General features: G+C 39.5%; 1 non-coding gene across 1 annotated transcript; it reads right to left on the reverse strand.

Annotated features, from left to right (window-relative positions):
• Positions 1-7,101: 7,101 nt before the first annotated feature.
• Positions 7,102-7,173, reverse strand: trnac-gca (transfer RNA cysteine (anticodon GCA)). Its single transcript has one exon. It is a non-coding gene; the product is annotated as a tRNA-Cys (tRNA).
• Between the last annotated feature and the right edge of the window lie 528 nt (positions 7,174-7,701).

Genomic DNA, 7,701 nt, shown 5'->3' on the forward strand with positions numbered 1-7,701 from the left:
CCACAGAAAGTGCTATTAAGTTGAGGTCTGATTTTGCATTGAATTACAGCAACCACTTTTTAACGAGTCTCTACATCTACCTACATGTCACAACAGAAACCCCAACAAAAGCATTGACTGGTTTGGTCTGCAGTAAGTGCTTTTTATTGGGGTATCTGTTCATGGCCATTTGAAAACAAGCATTCTGTGGTGCTTTTCTGAACATGGTTTTTCTCCCAGTTTCACATTAAAGTTACCTTAAATGGAAGCATACATTTTTTGCTGGAAGAATAAGTGCTTCTCTTTGGGGTAGCCATAACTGTGTTTTGCCACTAGGCTCTGCTCTTGAGTACCAAGAAAGACCACATCAACTTATTTTATGTGTTATGTGCTGTTTCTAGCTAATCATGCACTCTTTTTTCATACAGAATGAATAGATTCTCTTTTGAATTACAGCAACTACTTTTTATTGAGTCTCTAGATGTCACAACAGCAACCCTAACAAAAGCATTGACTGGTTTCGCCTGCAGTAAGTGCTTTTTATTTGGGTAGCTGTTAATGGCCATTCTACAACAGGCATTCTGTGGAGCTGTTCTAAACATGGTTTATCTCCTTGCTTCACATTAAAGTTACCTTAAATTGAAGCATATATTTTATGCTGGAAGAATAAGTGCTTCTCTTTAAGGTTAACCTAACTGTGTTTTACCACTAGACTCTGCTCTCGAGTATCAAGAAAGCAAACATAAACTGCTTTCATGTGTTGTGTTCTTTGTTTCTATGTAATCACACACAACTTTTTCACATCAACGATCAGCTGACAATGTGGAAGACGCCTCATCAAGCTCAAGCACCTCAGTCATAAGCTGCCTACTCACATTAGCATGAAGACAAATAGTTCTTTCACAATAGGTGTGGAAGGGGCTTGGCCGTGAACTGCACAGCTATCAGTTTGTGTGCCCGAATATTTAAAATGAGCACGTCCCAGGGTAGAAACTCACTTTAATGAGACTCCTTGGAGGACTACCACCTACAAGAATGGGCTCCAGCAAAGATGGAAGTCATGGAGTTAGCAGGAAGTCGTCTTTACCAGAGCTCTACGACTGTGGCCTTTTCTCAATCAAAACAGTAAGTAATCCTTACCAGAGATGTCCAACTCTGGCCTTTTCCCTTCCGAACCTGTCACAATTGGTACCCTAACAATAGCATTGACTTGTCTATATAATGCAGTAAGTGCTACTTGTTGGTGTAGTTTGACGTGACTTATGCAACAAAAAATGACCGGATAGTCAGTGTTATCCTCTTTTCCAATAGAAAGATTAATTCAAAGAAAAGCATTATTTGAGGCCATAGCTCATAAGTGCTTCTCTTTGGGGTAGTCTTAACTCTGTTACTTATAGGTAATTTCCATAGGTCTCAGCTTTCCAGAACATGCTGAATTCTACTTCAACTTGAGCACCTTCTTTTATCAAGCCACAGAAAGTGCTATTAAGTTGAGGTCTGATTTTGCATTGAATTACAGCAACCACTTTTTAACGAGTCTCTACATCTACCTACATGTCACAACAGAAACCCCAACAAAAGCATTGACTGGTTTGGTCTGCAGTAAGTGCTTTTTATTGGGGTATCTGTTCATGGCCATTTGAAAACAAGCATTCTGTGGTGCTTTTCTGAACATGGTTTTTCTCCCAGTTTCACATTAAAGTTACCTTAAATGGAAGCATATATTTTATGCTGGAAGAATAAGTGCTTCTCTTTAAGGTTTACCTAACTGTGTTTTACCACTAGACTCTGCTCTCGAGTATCAAGAAAGCAAACATAAACTGCTTTCATGTGTTGTGTTCTTTGTTTCTATGTAATCCAGAGATGTCCAACTCTGGCCTTTTCCCTACCGAACCTGTCACAATTGGTACCCTAACAATAGCATTGACTTGTCTATATAATGCAGTAAGTGCTACTTGTTGGTGTAGTTTGACGTGACTTATGCAACAAAAAATGACTGGATAGTCAGTGTTATCCTCTTTTGCCAATAGAAAGATTAATTCAAAGAAAAGCATTATTTGAGGCCATAGCTCATAAGTGCTTCTCTTTGGGGTAGTCTTAACTCTGTTACTTATAGGTAATTTCCATAGGTCTCAGCTTTCCAGAACATGCTGAATTCTACTTCAACTTGAGCACCTTTCTTTTATCAAGCCACAGAAAGTGCTATTAAGTTGAGGTCTGATTTTGCATTGAATTACAGCAACCACTTTTTAACGAGTCTCTACATCTACCTACATGTCACAACAGAAACCCCAACAAAAGCATTGACTGGTTTGGTCTGCAGTAAGTGCTTTTTATTGGGGTATCTGTTCATGGCCATTTGAAAACAAGCATTCTGTGGTGCTTTTCTGAACATGGTTTTTCTCCCAGTTTCACATTAAAGTTACCTTAAATGGAAGCATACATTTTTTGCTGGAAGAATAAGTGCTTCTCTTTGGGGTAGCCATAACTGTGTTTTGCCACTAGGCTCTGCTCTTGAGTACCAAGAAAGACCACATCAACTTATTTTATGTGTTATGTGCTGTTTCTAGCTAATCATGCACTCTTTTTTCATACAGAATGAATAGATTCTCTTTTGAATTACAGCAACTACTTTTTATTGAGTCTCTAGATGTCACAACAGAAACCCCAACAAAAGCATTGACTGGTTTGGTCTGCAGTTAGTGCTTTTTATTGGGGTATCTGTTAATGGCCATTCTGAAAACAAGCATTCTGTGGAGCTGTTCTAAACATGGTTTTCTCCCAGCTTCACATTAAAGTTACCTTAAATGGAAGCATATATTTTATGCTGGAAGAATAAGTGCTTCTCTTTAAGGTTAACCTAACTGTGTTTTACCACTAGACTCTGCTCTTGAGTATCAAGAAAGCAAACATAAACTGCTTTCATGTGTTGTGTTCTTTGTTTCTATGTAAACAGCATGAACTTTTTCACATACGAGGGTCAGCTACCACCTACAAGAATGCATCCAAAAACAATGTGCTTTTTTCCAAAGAACGCCAGTTTCATCAAGCATTATTTGAGGCCAAAAAAGTGCTTCCTCCAGCCTTTTCTTAACCTGCTGCCTACTCTATATAATGGTAAGTGCTACTTGTTGGTGTATTTCAACAAAAGCTCTCAGCTGATCCTCAGAACAAATGAAGTTCTTTCACATAGTTTCTTTACTTATAGGTATCAAGGGTCTCAGCTTCACATGCACAAAGTTTTTATTACAGAATGAAGGGTAGATTTTGCTTTTGAATTACAGCAACCACTTTTTAATGAGTCTCTACATCTACCTAGATGTCACAACAGAAACCCCAACAAAAGCATTGACTGGTTTGGTCTGCAGTAAGTGCTTTTTATTGGGGTATCTGTTCATGGCCATTTGAAAACAAGCATTCTGTGGTGCTTTTCTGAACATGGTTTTTCTCCCAGTTTCACATTAAAGTTACCTTAAATGGAAGCATACATGTTTTGCTGGAAGAATAAGTGCTTCTCTTTGGGGTAGCCATAACTGTGTTTTGCCACTACTCTGCTCTCTTGAGTACCAAGAAAGACCACATAAACTTAGCTTTTATGTGTTATGTGCTGTTTCTAGCTAATCATGCACTCTTTTTTCATACAGAATGAATAGATTCTCTTTTGAATTACAGCAACTACTTTTTATTGAGTCTCTAGATGTCACAACAGAAACCCCAACAAAAGCATTGACTGGTTTGGTCTGCAGTAAGTGCTTTTTATTGGGGTATCTGTTCATGGCCATTTGAAAACAAGCATTTTGTGGTGCTTTTCTGAACATGGTTTTTCTCCCAGTTTCACATTAAAGTTACCTTAAATGGAAGCATATATTTTATGCTGGAAGAATAAGTGCTTCTCTTTAAGGTTAACCTAACTGTGTTTTACCACTAGACTCTGCTCTCGAGTATCAAGAAAGCAAACATAAACTGCTTTCATGTGTTGTGTTCTTTGTTTCTATGTAATCCAGAGATGTCCAACTCTGGCCTTTTCCCTACCGAACCTGTCACAATTGGTACCCTAACAATAGCATTGACTTGTCTATATAATGCAGTAAGTGCTACTTGTTGGTGTAGTTTGACGTGACTTATGCAACAAAAAATCACCGGATAGTCAGTGTTATCCTCTTTTGCCAATAGAAAGATGAATTCAAAGAAAAGCATTATTTGAGGCCATAGCTCAAAAGTGCTTCTCTTTGGGGTAGTCTTAACTCTGTTACTTATAGGTAATTTCCATAGCTCTCAGCTTTCCAGAACATGCTGAATTCTACTTCAACTTGAGCACCTTTCTTTTATCAAGCCACAGAAAGTGCTATTAAGTTGAGGTCTGATTTTGCATTGAATTACAGCAACCACTTTTTAACGAGTCTCTACATCTACCTACATGTCACAACAGAAACCCCAACAAAAGCATTGACTGGTTTGGTCTGCAGTAAGTGCTTTTTATTGGGGTATCTGTTCATGGCCATTTGAAAACAAGCATTCTGTGGTGCTTTTCTGAACATGGTTTTTCTCCCAGTTTCACATTAAAGTTACCTTAAATGGAAGCATATATTTTATGCTGGAAGAATAAGTGCTTCTCTTTAAGGTTAACCTAACTGTGTTTTACCACTAGACTCTGCTCTTGAGTATCAAGAAAGCCAAACATTAACTGCTTTCATGTGTTGTGTTCTTTGTGTATCCAGAGATGTCCAACAAAAAATCTGTTATCCCTTTTCCCTAGAACCTAATTGGTACTGTTACTTATAGGTAACAATCAGCTTTCCAGCATTGACTTTTTTATCAAGCCACAGAAAGTGCTATTAAGTTGAGGTCTGATTTTGATTGAATTACAGCAACCACTTTTTAACGGAGTCTCTACATCTACCTACATGTCACAACAGAAACCCCAACAAAAGCATTGACTGGTTTGGTCTGCAGTAAGTGCTTTTATTGGGGTATCTGTTCATGGCCATTTGAAAACAAGCATTCTGTGGTGCTTTTCTGAACATGGTTTTTCTCCCAGTTTCACATTAAAGTTACCTTAAATGGAAGCATACATTTTTTGCTGGAAGAATAAGTGCTTCTCTTTGGGGTAGCCATAACTGTGTTTTGCCACTAGGCTCTGCTCTTGAGTACCAAGAAAGACCACATCAACTTATTTTATGTGTTATGTGCTGTTTCTAGCTAATCATGCACTCTTTTTTCATACAGAATGAATAGATTCTCTTTTGAATTACAGCAACTACTTTTTATTGAGTCTCTAGATGTCACAACAGCAACCCTAACAAAAGCATTGACTGGTTTCGCCTGCAGTAAGTGCTTTTTATTTGGGTAGCTGTTAATGGCCATTCTACAACAGGCATTCTGTGGAGCTGTTCTAAACATGGTTTATCTCCTTGCTTCACATTAAAGTTACCTTAAATTGAAGCATATATTTTATGCTGGAAGAATAAGTGCTTCTCTTTAAGGTTAACCTAACTGTGTTTTACCACTAGACTCTGCTCTCGAGTATCAAGAAAGCAAACATAAACTGCTTTCATGTGTTGTGTTCTTTGTTTCTATGTAATCACACACAACTTTTTCACATCAACGATCAGCTGACAATGTGGAAGACGCCTCATCAAGCTCAAGCACCTCAGTCATAAGCTGCCTACTCACATTAGCATGAAGACAAATAGTTCTTTCACAATAGGTGTGGAAGGGGCTTGGCCGTGAACTGCACAGCTATCAGTTTGTGTGCCCGAATATTTAAAATGAGCACGTCCCAGGGTAGAAACTCACTTTAATGAGACTCCTTGGAGGACTACCACCTACAAGAATGGGCTCCAGCAAAGATGGAAGTCATGGAGTTAGCAGGAAGTCGTCTTTACCAGAGCTCTACGACTGTGGCCTTTTCTCTACCAAAACAGTAAGTAATCCTTACCAGAGATGTCCAACTCTGGCCTTTTCCCTTCCGAACCTGTCACAATTGGTACCCTAACAATAGCATTGACTTGTCTATATAATGCAGTAAGTGCTACTTGTTGGTGTAGTTTGACGTGACTTATGCAACAAAAAATGACTGGATAGTCAGTGTTATCCTCTTTTTCCAATAGAAAGATTAATTCAACGAAAAGCATTATTTGAGGCCATAGCTCATAAGTGCTTCTCTTTGGGGTAGTCTTAACTCTGTTACTTATAGGTAATTTCCATAGGTCTCAGCTTTCCAGAACATGCTGAATTCTACTTCAACTTGAGCACCTTTCTTTTATCAAGCCACAGAAAGTGCTATTAAGTTGAGGTCTGATTTTGCATTGAATTACAGCAACCACTTTTTAACGAGTCTCTACATCTACCTACATGTCACAACAGAAACCCCAACAAAAGCATTGACTGGTTTGGTCTGCAGTAAGTGCTTTTTATTGGGGTATCTGTTCATGGCCATTTGAAAACAAGCATTCTGTGGTGCTTTTCTGAACATGGTTTTTCTCCCAGTTTCACATTAAAGTTACCTTAAATGGAAGCATATATTTTATGCTGGAAGAATAAGTGCTTCTCTTTAAGGTTAACCTAACTGTGTTTTACCACTAGACTCTGCTCTCGAGTATCAAGAAAGCAAACATAAACTGCTTTCATGTGTTGTGTTCTTTGTTTCTATGTAATCACACACAACTTTTTCACATCAACGATCAGCTGACAATGTGGAAGACGCCTCATCAAGCTCAAGCACCTCAGTCATAAGCTGCCTACTCACATTAGCATGAAGACAAATAGTTATTTCACAATAGGTGTGGAAGGGGCTTGGCCGTGAACTGCACAGCTATCAGTTTGTGTCCCCGAATATTTAAAATGAGCACGTCCCAGGGTAGAAACTCACTTTAATGAGAAGCCATCGCTCCTGCAGATCGAAAGGAAGAGGAGGGATCCCTGACACATGAGGACCCAGATGGTGAGGGAGAGCTGTCATCTGTCAAACATTTCAGGTCTCACAGATGCTGTTCATTGACTTACTGAAATCGCAGCATCATCTCATCATCTCATCTAAGTGACAGAGAAAACATCAAATTGCATGAGGGAAGCAATTATATTGTGGCGTTTGACTTCTAAAGAAATGAGAGAGAGAAAATGAGGGGGCACCCGGATTTGAACCAGGGACCTATTGATCTGCAGTCAATTGCTCTACCACTGAGCTATACCCCCTGTTGCGTAAGAGTGGTTTTATGATTGTCTTGTTGGTTTTAGGCCAGGGCCATGTGATTACTGCTACCAGACTGGGGAACCGCCCATCTTTCTCTCCTTGAGTATTGGGCCTTTTCCCCACGTGTGTGTGTGTGTGTGTGTGTGTGTGTGTGTGTGTGTGTGTGTGTGTGTGTGTGTGTGTGTGTGTGTGTGTGTGTGTGTGTGTGTGTGTGTGTGTGTGTGTGTGTGTGTGTGTGTGTGTGAACAGTGCCACGCTGTAGCATGGGGCCAAAGCACTGCTCTGCTGAGCAAACAAAGGAAGCGGGGTGGTCACATACAAACTGGCACTCTGATACAGTCACACAAAACACATCTTTCCATCAGGCATTCTGAATACAAACCATTGAATCCTAACAATAACAGACACACACACAGAGACCCTGCATTGTGCCCACTGAAAACTCAATGATAAGAGTCAGCGTCAGGGCACTGTTTGAGTTCCCAGGCTCCCAGTTTATAGTGTCTCAAGCCTTTTCCCGGGTAGTCTCC

This window comes from Oncorhynchus nerka, linkage group LG21 (assembly GCF_034236695.1).
Source record: "Oncorhynchus nerka isolate Pitt River linkage group LG21, Oner_Uvic_2.0, whole genome shotgun sequence".
Classification (NCBI taxonomy): Eukaryota; Metazoa; Chordata; class Actinopteri; order Salmoniformes; family Salmonidae; genus Oncorhynchus; species Oncorhynchus nerka.